The sequence below is a fragment of the Sus scrofa genome, chromosome 3 (genome assembly GCF_054392235.1).
Source record: "Sus scrofa isolate SSC_HxYL_T2T_F1_AM1 chromosome 3, Sscrofa_HxYL_maternal_Yorkshire_Landrace_v2.0, whole genome shotgun sequence".
Classification (NCBI taxonomy): Eukaryota; Metazoa; Chordata; class Mammalia; order Artiodactyla; family Suidae; genus Sus; species Sus scrofa.
In genome coordinates this window covers 36,130,642-36,144,817 of record NC_139385.1, presented here as the reverse complement: position 1 = coordinate 36,144,817, position 14,176 = coordinate 36,130,642, and the positions used below count along the sequence as shown (strand labels likewise).

General features: G+C 42.2%; 1 long non-coding RNA gene across 6 annotated transcripts in view; it reads right to left on the bottom strand.

Annotated features, from left to right (window-relative positions):
* The window catches only part of LOC110259931 (uncharacterized), a 563,371-nt gene that overhangs the window by 262,584 nt on the left and 286,611 nt on the right, over positions 1–14,176 (bottom strand). For 5 of the 6 annotated variants that reach the window (XR_014840782.1, XR_014840784.1, XR_014840783.1 and 2 more), the window contains one exon: positions 6,745–6,892. The exons of the other annotated variant lie outside the window; for it this stretch is intronic. This is a non-coding gene — a long non-coding RNA (uncharacterized LOC110259931). The remainder of the gene's footprint in view (positions 1–6,744; positions 6,893–14,176) is intronic. 6 annotated transcript variants of the gene reach the window in all.

Here is a 14,176-nt window from a genome sequence, read left to right as displayed (position 1 = left end):
CAAGGCTGTTACCAGGATGCTTCCAAAACTCCAGTTCCAAGAAATTAGACTTTTTGTATTCAATATTAACCTTGACAGTCACCTTGTTAAAGCAAGTTAAAAGGCCATGCAGAGACTGCACTAATCCTGTGAGTGAAGTCATTCATTCATTCATCCATGTTTACTGAGTACTTCCTATATTCCAAGTATGCGACTTGGTACAGAGTCAAACTACTAGTCTTGCAGCCTCATAGCTTCCAGTATACATGGTATCTTATACGACATCATTAGAACTTTTCTGAACCAGGGAGGTTGTGATCTGGTGGCTAAGAAAGTAGACTCTGGGGTCAGATGACATGGGTTCAAAAAGTAACTCCATTACTTATTACATTTGACAAGCGACTGAGTTCTCTGAGCCTCAATTTCCCCATCTCCTAAACAGCCTGATAAAAATCTCAGAGGGTTGTGGTGAGGATTTAATGAGCAAACAAGCCACATACAATGTTAGCATAGTGCTTGGTCATAATAAGCACTTAATAAAAATTATATATTCTTATCTCTAGAATATTCTACCAGTACAATAGTTGTGTCATCAACCCTACAGCCTAATTGGGGCTTAGAAAACATTAATCTGATCACCCTAATAGAGGCCTCTTTTATGTGGTTTTTTTTGTTTGTTTGTTTTTTTGGTTTTTTTTTGGTCTTTTTGTCCTTTTTTCAGGCCAGTACCTGGGGCATATGGAGGTTCCCAGGCTAGGGGTCTAATCAAAGTTGTAGCTGCCGGCCTATGCCAGAGCTATAGCAAAACCAGATCCAAGCCACATCTGTGACCTATACCACAGCTCACGGCAACACCTGATCCTTAACCCACTGTGCGAGGCAAGGGATCGAACCTGCAACCTCATGGTTCCTGGTCAGATTCATTTCCACCACGCCACAATGGGAACTCCCTCTTTTATGTTGAATAAAGAGGTTTAACCACATTCAGAATGCTTTTAAAAATTGCTGTGGGGAAAAATAGGTTGTTTTTTTTTTTTCACCTAAACCCAAGAAGGTTTGGTAGCTCCTTCAAATGATGGGCGGGGGGAGAGAAAGGGCATATGTGAGCTGCATGAGAATACACCATTTTAGAAGGGACAAGAAGTCCAGCTGTTTAAAAAATGAGTAAGAGAGAGAATGTATTAACTTGTACAACAGGAGTCTCAAACAAACCAACAGATCTGTGAGTAAGATGCCTGGGGAGGTACTGAGTTCCCTACCCCCAAAGAAGGTCAAGAGAACATACCACCATGTCCATTTGTTGTGATATAGTACAAAGGCGGTGTTGGAGCAGCATAGCTTTAAGGCTGCCTGCTACACTGATGTTCCATGACATCTTCCTGGAGTCCCTGATGCTGCTAAGTGGAGGGAAGGGGCAGGGTGTTTTATAGTTAGAGGCAAAACAGCTTTCCAGCTCTCAGCCCCAGAGGGAAATTCAGCCTGGGGAAGTCGGACTCTGGAATCAAATCGTACTTAGTCTCAATTCCTCATTCCGCTGTGTAGACCTCATTCTGTGTGCTTAGCAACAAAACATCCCAGTCCTGGTTTTCTCTTTCCTCGTTTGTGAAAAAGAGGAAGTATGGCTGATCTCTTGAGACTATATAGGATTCTAGGTGAGATGAGAAAAACATTGAACACGGTGCCTAACAGGATGAGCCAGGCCCCCTTGCACTCAGATGTCCCTAAATTCTTCCTTCAGGACGGGTGTGCATTTCACATCACTTGACAAGCCCCCAACCAGCCTGATACGAAATATATGGAATGTGAGCTCATGTCAGACAATGAGTTGTGATCCAGGCATCTATATTATCTCCTGTTTTAAAGATGATGCAATGGAGGCACAGGGGAGGCAAAGTACTAGCCTAGGTCACATGACTGGGGTTGGGGTATGAGCTCAGTCTGGCTCTGGAATTCATGTTCTTCATCAGTGCATTTTTCTGCTCTGGAATTCATTTTCTTTATCAGTGCATTTTTCTGTTCTACTTCTCACCTCATTGACTGATATGAGTCTTGGCTCTCTGCTCTGTTCCTAGCACCTAGAACAATGCCTAGCATGTAGTAGGAGTTCAATAAATATTGAATGAAGGAATGAATAAATGGGCAGAGTACATGCTCACCAAATGTCAGTTCTGTCTTCCTTCCTCCCCCACCCCTGCTGTCTTTGAAGAATATGGGAAGGTGGAATTCAAATCTCTTCTTTCTCCTTGAATCTTGAATTTTTGCCTCAAATTTGCTCCAAATTACATGTCGTCATAAAGCAGCCATAAAGATGGATGCAGTTAATTCAATCACAATTATAATTTCTCGATCACAATGCAATGGATTTGTCTGGAAAAGCTACCTGGCTGGAAATTCAACAGAACCCAGTGCTCCTCTGAAGCCACTAAGGGGAAGCACAGTCTGGTGCATAACAGGATGGCTGAGTGCTGGGATTAAATGGTGATTAGGAGATAACCGTGGCAAAGTTGCCTCATAACAAGATTAATTTGGGGGTGAGGAGAGGGCAGTTATTAATGCGTTGGGAAAGCGACTCCAGGTCCTGTTTCCCTGATGAGAGCAGAATCACAGATTATTTATAGCCACTTCTCAAGAAGAACATGGCACAGGGTGTCCGAGGAGAGAACCATGCCAAGGTGCTCTAATGAAACTTTGAGGATAATTTACTGCTCAGGTTCAAGGACTTTTGCAATAAGATTGAGCCTCTCAAATTCCCAGCCACCTCTGCTCCCTTAGAAGGTGAACAGTGATGGTGCAGGTCTGTCATTCAAGATTCGCAGTCCCCCGCTCTCACCCAAGTCACAGTGACAGCATCCTGACTTGTTGGTTGCCCTCTTTCTTGTCTTGCTTCAGAATGTTCTCAATGCCACAGACAGGGGGACCCCATTAAAATGAACTTGGATCATATCCCTCCTCTGTCAAATTCCCCAACAGTTTCACATGTGCCTCAGAATGCAGTCAAAGTCCTTGCAGTAGGGAGTTCCCCTTGTGACTCAACGGAAATGAACCTGACTAGCATCCATGAGGAAGCAGGTTCGATCCCTGGCTTTGTTCAGTGAGTTAAGGATCTGGCATTGCCATGAGCTGTGGGGTAGGTAGAAAATGTGGCTCGGATCTGGTGTTGCTGTGGCTGTGGTGTAGGCCAGCAGCTACAGTTCTGGGAACGTCCGTATGCTGTGGGTGCGGCCCTAAAAAGACAAAAAAAGAAGTAAAAAAAAAAAAAGGACTTTGCATTAGCCCTCAAACCCTATGGGGCATGGCCTCAGATCCTCCTGCTGTCTTTGGCCTCAGTCCCCTCTAGACCTATAGCTACCAGGCTGCCCGTTCCATATGTAAAGCACACTCCTATTGCAGGGTTTTCATTCTTGCTTTTTTGTTGTTGTTGTTGTTCTTCTTTTTTGCCTGAAACATGCTTTTGTGGCAGTCTTTAAAAATATGGACTCCTTTTCCTGCTTTCCCACTTTGCTTTCCTTCATAGCTCTTACCCCAATCTGATGTAGTAGAAAACTTGGCACCAGAATTTTTGTGCTAAAATGATGTTTCTTTAGAACATGAGAACTGCAAGGAGAAGGCATCACTTTGTTTGACCTCAGTTGAGAACTGCATGCATTAAGTGACTTAGATTTTCTTCCAATGTCACACATGTCGGCCAATGACTGTGAAAGTGGCTCAACTATTGATTTGGGGGTTGCAAAGAAATTTTAGCAAGTAGGCAAATTCACAGATACTCACTCCATGAATAAGGAAGACCTACTGTATATCCCACTTAGATATTTTCTATTATCTGCTTCCCCCACCAGAATGTAAACTCCACGAAAACATTTGCTTTTGTCTCTTATGTTCATTGCTGTGTCTCTACCACCTAAAACATAATAGACTCTTAACCAATATTGGCTGGGTAAATAAGCCTGAAGCTTTATTTTGATCAGACTCAATATCAAGTATATTTACATTATTTGTACACAGAGAGTGACAAGTTAATGCTGGAAGGAATTTTGGAGAATTATCAACTAATACCCTCAGATGAGAAGCTCAAGCCGAGGGAAGGGTGGTGATCAGCCCGAGATTACAGAGTTAATTGGGGGGGGAAGCAATGTACCTTTATGCTTTGGTTTCAGTATAGTGCCAGCACCTTGCAGCCTCTTTGTATTACTGAGATGTCACAGAGCATCTGGTCCAGTACTTGAAATAGACCAGTGCCCCGTAAACAGCGGCAGGGTGGATTACAGAAAATGTGGAGGGTATTCCCAGTAGATCCAAATGTAGCCTATACCTTCAGCTACAGTCTACCTCATCAATTGGAATGACTGATTTAATTTTAAGCAATGGTTCTCATTGGATAAAATTCATCAGGAAGGAAGAAGGGCTATGAGTACAACTGAAGACTTGGTGTTGCAAATAATGAACTCATGCTGTCTTTAAAATGAGCAAGACAGAGAATTTATCGACTTGTGCAACAGACAAGTCCAGAGTTAGGGTAGATTTCCAATATGGGTTGCTCCAGGGATTAAAAATATCATTATGTTTTCAGTTTTACAGCTTAGTTTCTCTACAATTCTCTTAGCTGTGCCCTCAGGACAGTTTCCTTCATGGTAGCAGGAATGTCTGCAGGAAGCCAAGACTTACCATCTACTCAAAACAGCTTCCTGAAGAAAAGAGTTTCTGTGGTCCAGACTTTGTAGCCAAAGATCTGAGATTCACTCTGACTGGATTGGCTTAGGTCACATGGTGGGCCCTGAACCAACCTCCGCAGCCAGAGAGATGGACACTGCTGATTGGTGTCCCAGATATTGGTATCAGCTTTCCCAGTACCTAAAGAATCTACCAAAATTCAAAGCATGGTGGGCCCTGAACCAACCTCCACAGCCAGAGAGATGGACACTGCTGATTGGTGACCCAGATATTGGTATCAGCTTTTCCAGTACCTAAAGAATCTACCAAAATTCAAAGCTGATAGAAATATGGGAAAGGGGAAGGGATACCAGGAAAGCAATACTTTTCTGTTACACTATGACACACATATGAGGCCAAACGCCCTCAAGAAACTCCCCAAAGTAAGAATAGAGGTTTTAGAAATTGCTATTTAAAAAAATTAATTGATCCACAGATATTATTGTTCAGGTCCCTTGCTAGGTTCTGGGTATATAGAGATTAAAAACACCCAAAGAAACTCACAACCTAGAGATAAAGTGAAGAAATAGACCAATACTGATAATAGATGTGAAATGTTCACTGATAGAGGTAAATTCAGGATAAGGTGGAATCACAGAAGTGAAGCATCACCTGAAGGCTAAAAAGAACTCGAAGGAAAAGATAATGACTGAGTCAGATGTTCAACGAGGGCTAGGAGCTACCCAGATGGATTTCACAGTAAGAATCAGGATAGAAAAGTATTCCAATTAGAGGGAACCATGTATGCCAAGACACAGGGTTGGCAAGACATGAACCACCCAAAGAATTTCTGGTGATTCAAAACAGCAGGATCATAAGCTCTACACATAAAGGGGAGAGGAAGTTAGAGAAATGACAGGGCCATCTCAGTCCTTGAACAACAACAAATTCTTCCCATGTTATTTACTGTTTGAACATCATTTAAAATACAACGAATACATGAGGGTCATCACTTTGCAATGCTAAGTGACATCTTTGACAACCATATTTGTCCCCAAATAGTAGAAGAGCACAAGTCACATCCAAATGAATGTCTTTGGGAACCAGCACCCTTGTCCCACTAGTCGCTGCATTCTTTATGCAACTCACGGGCTTGAAGGAGGAGGGTTCGGCCTCACATTCCTTACAACACACTCGCTCTACTGGGAATCCATAGTCCCAAGACTTCACTCTCAAGCTGATGTTGAACAGCTGCTCCGCTGCTAAGCATTCTAAGTGAGAAGGAAACTGGGGACAGGAACCTTGTTCCACTGACAGCTCTCAGGAGGCAGAAGGTCTGCAGCCAAAATGCATCTGATACTTTTGCTTAGGTTCTGTGCTGAGGTGCCCCGAGCCTTTAGGACTCTGTGCACATTTAGATTCTAACATCTAATAAAAATGATACAACATAACTTACAAAACAGATACAGAATCAAAGATTTTGAAACCAAATTTATGTTTTCCAAAGGGGAAATGTTGTGGAAGGGATAAATTAGGGGTTTGGGATTGATACACACACACACACACACACACACACACACACACACACACACTACTATATATAAAATAGATGGGCGACAAGGACCTATTGTAGAGTATGGGGAAATTTACTGCATACTGTGTAATAACCTATACAGGGAAAGAATCTGAAAAAGAATGGATACATATATAAATATGTATAACTGATTTACTTTGCTGTTGAGCTGAAATTAACCCAACTTTGTAAGTCAAATATACTCCAATAACATTTTTTTAAAAATTAGATTCTAGCAACACTGGTCAGGTGTGGGAAGCTGGAGGTGGGAGAAAGATCCCACCTAGAGGAAACGCTGGCTTGGGGACTCTGATTGTGCAACACAGATCAAGACAGTGACCTGAGTGGCCCTTAATGCCAGGCGGTGGGGAAAGGGAGTCATCTAGTGTAAGCCCTGGCATACAGTAGATGTTAAATAAATGTTAAATAATATATAGGACTATGACAGCAGAAAAGAAGCACTACGTATACTTCTGTATTGGTTGCCATCAAATTAGCAAAAGACAACAACAAAGCAAAAGATAAATATGTATTGGCTTGTGTACCTGGGGAGCTAAAGATGGGACTGCTTCCCATGAAGAGTGGATCCGGGGACATCGCTGAAGCTGGAGGAGCTCCATTTCTCTGCATCTCTTGGCTGGTTTCTCTGGAGGAGGTAGTTTCATTCTGGGCTTCCACAGAGAGCCTTTCCCCCTGTGGAGGGGGAGATGGTTGAGCCAGTCATTGACTGACTTTCTCTCAGTTCTGTGACATGAATCACATCTTTTTCCTCCAGCACTAAATCAAGAACCGCAGGGGATGTTCTCCGGTTATCCTGCTTGATGGAATACCATCCCTGGAACAGGCGTTATGAACCAGAAGAAAGGAGGTCCAAGGCTGGCCAGCCTTGGGGTGCCCAGCCACCCTAATGACAGTGTTGCCAGATTCAGCAGGTAAAAAAGACAGTGTAAGCATGTACTAAAAAATTATTCATTGTTGATCTGAAATTCAAATTCAACTGGGTGTCTTATATTTTATCTGGCAACTCTGTGGTTGCCAGGGGGAGGATAAGAATTCTGTGATTAGAAACTCCCCAGAGCCACCAGCTAGAGGGGAGGAAAGATAAATCCACAGACTGTTGGATGGACAAAAACAAAATTACCCTCTGCAACTCAGTTTCTTATTAATACACTCTTAGAGATACATAAGAATTCAAAACTTGATAGGAAAACCAAAGAGGAAAGACTATAAACCAATGTTTCTTCAACACTAGAACACTAGATCAGTGGGATGTTAATAGTTCCTGCATATAAAAGGAGTCCTGTGGCCAAATAGGTTTAGAAAAGACTAGGTAAACCCAGTTAATCAGGTTTCTCTGCTGTAGGACTCTCACTGCAGAAATATGTCAATTTCCGTTGCAAATTTCCCAGGAGGGAAACGTAGTATACAGTTTTCCTGGAACCCATTAGGCCATGAAAAGCTTTTAGAGCAGAACAGCCTCTGAAGCTTGCATTTTATGGAAATCACAATGTCCAGGGGGGCATTCGGCTGGCTATATTGTCAATGGGATAGCTAACACAAACTTCCTTCTCTGGATTACCACAGGGTATACCTGAAGAACAAAATTAGAAAACATATTGATCCCACTTCACCATTTCTGACTAAAACTAGGATGCAGGAACTGCAAATGCTCCCAAATAAACGTGCCCATCCTTCAAATGCATGGAAGCTATGTCCTGAGCCAGCCAGGTCAAGCTCTGATGCTTCTCAACTGCTTTCTTATTGACTCCTTGCTTTAGGCATCTGCTCTTGAGGGATACAGCATGCAATGCAACAGGAAATGAAGGGACAGAAGTGCAGAGTTCTAAGATGCCCCCTTATACCTGGTCCACCTTTCTTATTATAAGTTCACAGAAATCAAAAATTAAAGAGAATTTTTTTGTGTGTTTTTTAGGATTGCACCCATGGCATATGGAAGTTCCCAGGCTGGGGGTCAAATTGGAGTTGCAGCTGCTGGCCTACACTACAGCCACAGCAACGCTGGATCTGAGCTACCTCTCCAACCTACTCTGCAGCTCACGGCAACGCCAGATCCTTTAACCCACTGAGAAAAGCCAGAGATCAAACCTGCATCTTTATGGATACCAGTCAGATTTTTAACTGGCTGAGCCACAACAGCCACTCCAAAGAGAACTTTAAAGGAGAAATACAAGAAGGAATCACATCTTGGTCTCCAGGCCATTCCCTTTTTATCCATTTTCTCAGTTACTTCCCTCTAACATTACAAACAAACAAACAAACAAACTTCCCCTCATATTTAAAAAAAAAAAAAGAGTTCTGGGGCCAAATAATTTTTAGGTTTTCTGGTGACCATGCAACAGATGCAAAGTGGGCTCAGAGACAAGAGCTTGATGGAGCTAACTTCACTCCATGGAAAGGCTTTTGGGAGAGGAGATTTTTATCCCCCTACCTTGTTGCTATTTTATAGTTCTCTCAGCAACGCAATGCTCCACAACCCCAAGAAACTCTGCTTCTCATTGTAATGCTTGTCAACCTCTGCCCCCTCCACCTCGTTTCTTCTAAACAGCAGCATCCAGGGAGCACCCATCCCCTTTGTGTGTGCCCCCACGGTCCTCTGCATTATGTTTGATCTCAACATCCCATTGAAAATTGGATATTGGTAGTTGCCTGCTATGATAATGAACCATTCATGTCTCAATTTGAAAGGCATTGAAGACACCTGTTTTCATTAGTAATTGCAGATAATTGCTACAGTGGAATTTTTTTTTTAATATTGCATATGAAAAGTCTTTGAGAAATGGAGCAATTAATTTCCTGATATTTTACCAAGAGCAAAGTATAATGTTAGCCCTCACTTTGGGAAACATTTGTAGGTAATTGGGCTTGGCTGCTTGTGAAGAGGAAAGGCAAATTATATTCTAAAGTGAGCCTTCTGACATATGCCACCCATGGATAACTATTTTTAAATGTTTTATAGTTTTGTACAGAGTTTACTCATTCATTCATTCTAGGAACACTGCTGAATGACTCCTGGGGACCAGGTGCCCTGTTAAATGCTGGAGATGCAGTGACTCATTTTATTCATTTACTCATTCATTAGGTAATTAGATGATTACTGTATGCAAGGCACTGGACATTTAAAAAATGAACTAGAACTCTGTTGCCCTAATTTGACAGTATGAATCCATTCTCCTAAAGAAATAGAACTACCCTATGACCCATCAATTCTAATTCTGGGCACAAATCCAGAGAAAACCATAATTCAAAAAGATTATGTGCACCCTAATGTTCACTACAGCACTATTTACAATAGCCAAGACATGGAAGCAACCTAAATGTCCATCGGCAGAGGACTGGAAAAAGATAATATGGTACATATATGCAATGGAATATTACTCAGCCATAAAAAAGAATGAGAATGAAATAATGCCATTTGGAGCAACGTGGATGGACCTAGAAATTATCATACTTAGTGAAGTAAGTCAGACAGAGAAAAACAAATATATGAGGTCCTGCATATGTGGAAACTAATAAAAAATGATAAAAAGAATTTAAAAAATATAAACTGGCTCAAAGTTTTCAAAACCAAACTTATGGTTACCAAAGGAGAAATATGGGTAGAGGGAGATAAGCTGGTAGGTTGGAACTGACACATACACACTATAAAATAGATAGGTAACAAGCACAGGGAAATCTACTCAATACTGTGTAATACCGTATATGGGAAAAAATCTGAAAAGGAATGGATATATGTATACGTATGACTGATTAAATTTGCATACACCTGAAACTAAACACAATTTTATGTCAACTATACTCTGATAGAGTTTTTAATAAATGAAAAAAAGGAGATATTCCTGCTCTTTGAGCCCACAATTTCATACTTAAGACGTTTTCCTAAAGAAATTATATTTAAGTTAGGAGCAATCTAAGTATCTCTCAAGAGTAGAATAATGGTTAAATGAATCGTGATCATCTGCAGTCATTAAGAAAGGTCTGATAGAAAAAGATATGATATAGGGAAGTGATATTTTAAAAAGAGGGGAAATGTGGCCATGAAACAACTCCAAATTTGCAAAATGAAAAAAGACTAGAAGAACATACATCAAAAAATAGAACTACTAGATGATCTAGCCATTCTATGACTGGGTATTCAACTAAAATGATTGAAATCAGGGAGTTCCCATTGTGGTATGGTGGGTTAAGAATTCAACTGCAGCAGATTGGATTGCTGTGTAGGTGTGGGTTTGGTCCTCAGCCCAGTGCAGTGGGTTAAAGGATCCAGTATTGTCACAGATTCAATCCCTGGCCCAGGAACTTACATATGCTGTGGGTGTGGCCGTAAAATAAAATTTTTTTAATTTGAAAAAAGAATTGAAATCAAGGTCTCTAAGAGATATTAGCACTTACATGTCTATTGCAGCACTGTTCACAGCAACCAAGATGTGGGAATAACCTAAATATCCATCAACAGATGAATCAATAGAGAAAATGTGGTGTATATATACGGTGGAATACTATGCAGCCCTGATAAATGAGATTCTGCAATATACTACAAGATGGATGAACCCTGAGGATGACATTGGCTAAGTGAAATAACCCAGTCACAGAAGGACAACTATTGCATGATTCCACTTATTTGAGGTATCTAAAATAGTAAAATTCATAGAAGCAAAGGGTGGAATAATGACCGCCAGGAGAAGGAGGGAGCGGGAGCAGGGGGAATTACAAATCACTGGGCATAAAGTTTCAATTAAGCAAGATGAATAAACCCTAGCAATCCACTGTACAACAATGTACCTAGAGTCACCTTAGCAGTTATAAATCTGAGTTCAAAAGTGATAACAACATCCCTGATGATAGTAGTAGCAAAAGGAATTCTCAAGGTCTCAGGATTGGAGAGAACCACAGAGGCTGATTCCTTCTACATCTCTAATTACCAAACTTGACTGTAGATAATCAGCTCTGAAGCTCTTAAAACATAGGATGCTCAGGCTTATCCCCACCGTACACACCTCATAAGAGAGTCAGCCTGGGATGGGGCTGGGCATCGGTATTTGTAGATTCCCCAGGGGAGTGTAATGTGCAGTAGTCAGGGTTATGAACCACTACACCATTGGTTCTCAAACCTGGCTGCATGTGGGAATGAACCGGGAGACTTTATAAAATTATTGATTCCTGGGTGCTATCTCGAGATTCTGATCTAACTGGTCTGGGGTGTGATCCTGCATCCTGATTTTTTTTTTTTTTTTTTTTTTTGGCCATGCCCATAGCATACGGAAGTTCTCAGGCCAGGGATCAAACCTGTGTCACAGTAGCAAGCCAAGCCAGGACAGTGACAATACCAGATTAACTCACTGCACCACAAGAGAACTCCAGGCATCCTGCTTTTAAAAGCTCTGCAAGCAATTGTAATACACAAATTTGGGAATAACTGCTTTACATTCTTACACTTAAAGAGTGACTCATGGACAAGCATCACTGGCACCCTCTGGGAGCTGGCCCCATCCTAGGCCTACCAAAACAGAATCTGCACTACAAACAAAAGACTCAGGGGTTTTGTGTGTCTATGAATAAAATTTGAGGAGTTTCCATTGTGGCTCAGTGGTAATGAACCCCACAAGTATTCATGAGATTGCAAGTCTGATCCCTGGCCCTGCTCAGTGGGTTAAGAATCCGCCCTGCTCAGTGGGTTAAGGATCCGGTGTTGCTATGAGCTGCAGTGTAGGTCGTAGATGCAGCTCGGATCTGGCATTGCTGTGGCTGCGATGTAGGCTGGCAGCTGAAGCTCTGATTTTACCCCTAGCCTGGGAACCTCTATATGCCATGAGTGCAGCTCTAAATTAAAAATAAAAATAAATCAAGTTTGAGAAGCACTGCTCTAGACCATCCCAGGCAGGAACCACTGAGCCTCCAGCACTCTTCCAAAAAATTCCCACAGACCACCCCATTCCTCTATTCCACCCCATTCCTATCCTTTAAAAAAAAAAGGAGGGGGATCATTTAGGACAGCTCTGCTAAGTAAATTGAGGGTCTGTCCTTCCAAGTTTATATCTAGGCTTTCAACCAAATCCAACCCCAACACAACCCAGCTAGAAAGCAAGCATTTGCTCCCAGAAGCTGAAAGATCCAGATTATTTACTATTCCAAAGGAACACACTGAGTGGGAACAGAAAAATCCCTGAAGAGGACATTTCACCAACAATCAGCTTCAAGAGGTCTCCCCAGAGTCCCCAAATCCCCCCACAACAAAGTGAGCCATTTTAATCAGCAGCTGGCATCTCACTGCCTGTGAGTCCCATGAATATGCAAGCCGGGTAGATGGGGTCTCAAGGAGCAGGAATAATTGGCCCCTTACACTTGATATTCCAGACCGCTGTTTTCTTTTGGTGCAGTTTTCCTCTCCAGCAATCTTGTGAGGGATTTAGGTCACAGCAAATGCCATGGGCATTATCCATTAGAACAAGATCAAAGGGGAGAAAGAGTGCATTTTAAAGAGTCCAGTGTGCAGTGTGATTACTTGATGATACTATTAAATTTCTTCTGTGTTTTGCAACCTCTCTGGAGAGGGCTTTGCAAATACCCCAGGCCTCATTAGCCTTGGGCCAAAACAGCCCTGGGTTTACAACATGGTGGGAGGTAGGCAGCTGGTACCTACCTGTAGCCCGTTCCCTCTTTGGGAATGGAGAGGTGCGGGGCTGTCCAAAGGCAAAATTAGATGGGGCATGTGCAGACCCACATCACCCAAATGGAGCCTCTGGAGCACACACTGTTTTGCCCAGCAGCTTATATTCTCTTTTCTTCCTCTAGGGAACCACTCTCCCCAGCTCTTATTTTGTATGGTTTGGAGATGACTGACCAGATCAAGGATGGGTGTGTGTTCAGGTCCAGTCAGTCAGAGCATCTCATTGTCCTGGCCACAGGGAATGGATGAAGAATGCACTGATGACCCAATCAGAGTGAAGGAGATTAGCTGGGACTCTTGCAAAGACAAGCAAGAGTGTTTACACCTGGGAAGACCTAAAACCAGGTAGGTAGACAGCAGCCATTTTATCACCAGGTAGGAGGAGCTGGTCCCAGACTAGAACCAACACAGAGGTAAGTGGAGCCAAAAGATGGAAAGACACAATTTTGTGTCCCTGGATCTGATCACACCTGAAGCCTTGAGCTTTATGGAAACATGAGCCAATGGAGTTGCTAGTTTTGTCTAAACTATTGGATTCAGCTTTCTATTATTTGCAAGCAAATGAGTGCTGATATTGACTATTTTGATCAAATCACATCATGATACCCCCTGGGGTTCTACCTATCACATCACCTGCATTATAGATGGGAGAGCATAACATGCACTCTTTGAAATAATACCATTGACCCCTACTATGTGTCAGGCACTGTCCTAGGTACTCAGGACAGCTCAAGAAACTAAATGCTTCTCGTGTTGAACTTTCATGGGCATGACTGGATTCAGAAGGCTTATGGTGAGGTCCCATCTTAAAAATGAGGAAGCTATCACTCTGAAATATCTGCAATGTCACCCAGGAAACATGTATTGATAGAATGGGAATTCAAACCCACATCAGTTTGACTGCTTAAGCCTGTCTGAAAATCCAAGCCAGAGGTGGGAAACTGGCAAAATTAAGCCAGATCATGCCAAAATATGGGTTGTGTTTGGACCACGAAGACTTTCTTTTAAGAATGATTAGCCATCAACAAAATTCAGATTTTATATAAACATCCAGACTTCAAAGTAGTTTTGAAAAGTTGAAATTTCTGACAGCAGTTCAAATAGAATTCCCACATGGCAACAGTTGGCTGGAGTGAGATGCTGCCCCCTAGAAACACAGCTCAGTTTGCCAATTTGTCCCAGTCTCCACTTGGACTGCCTCCCTCACTTAAGTTTCTTCCTTGGTGCCCCTGGGCATTTGAGTTTGTGAGCCCTGTTCCAGGCTTTGTGAGGGCATCCTCCTACTCATACTT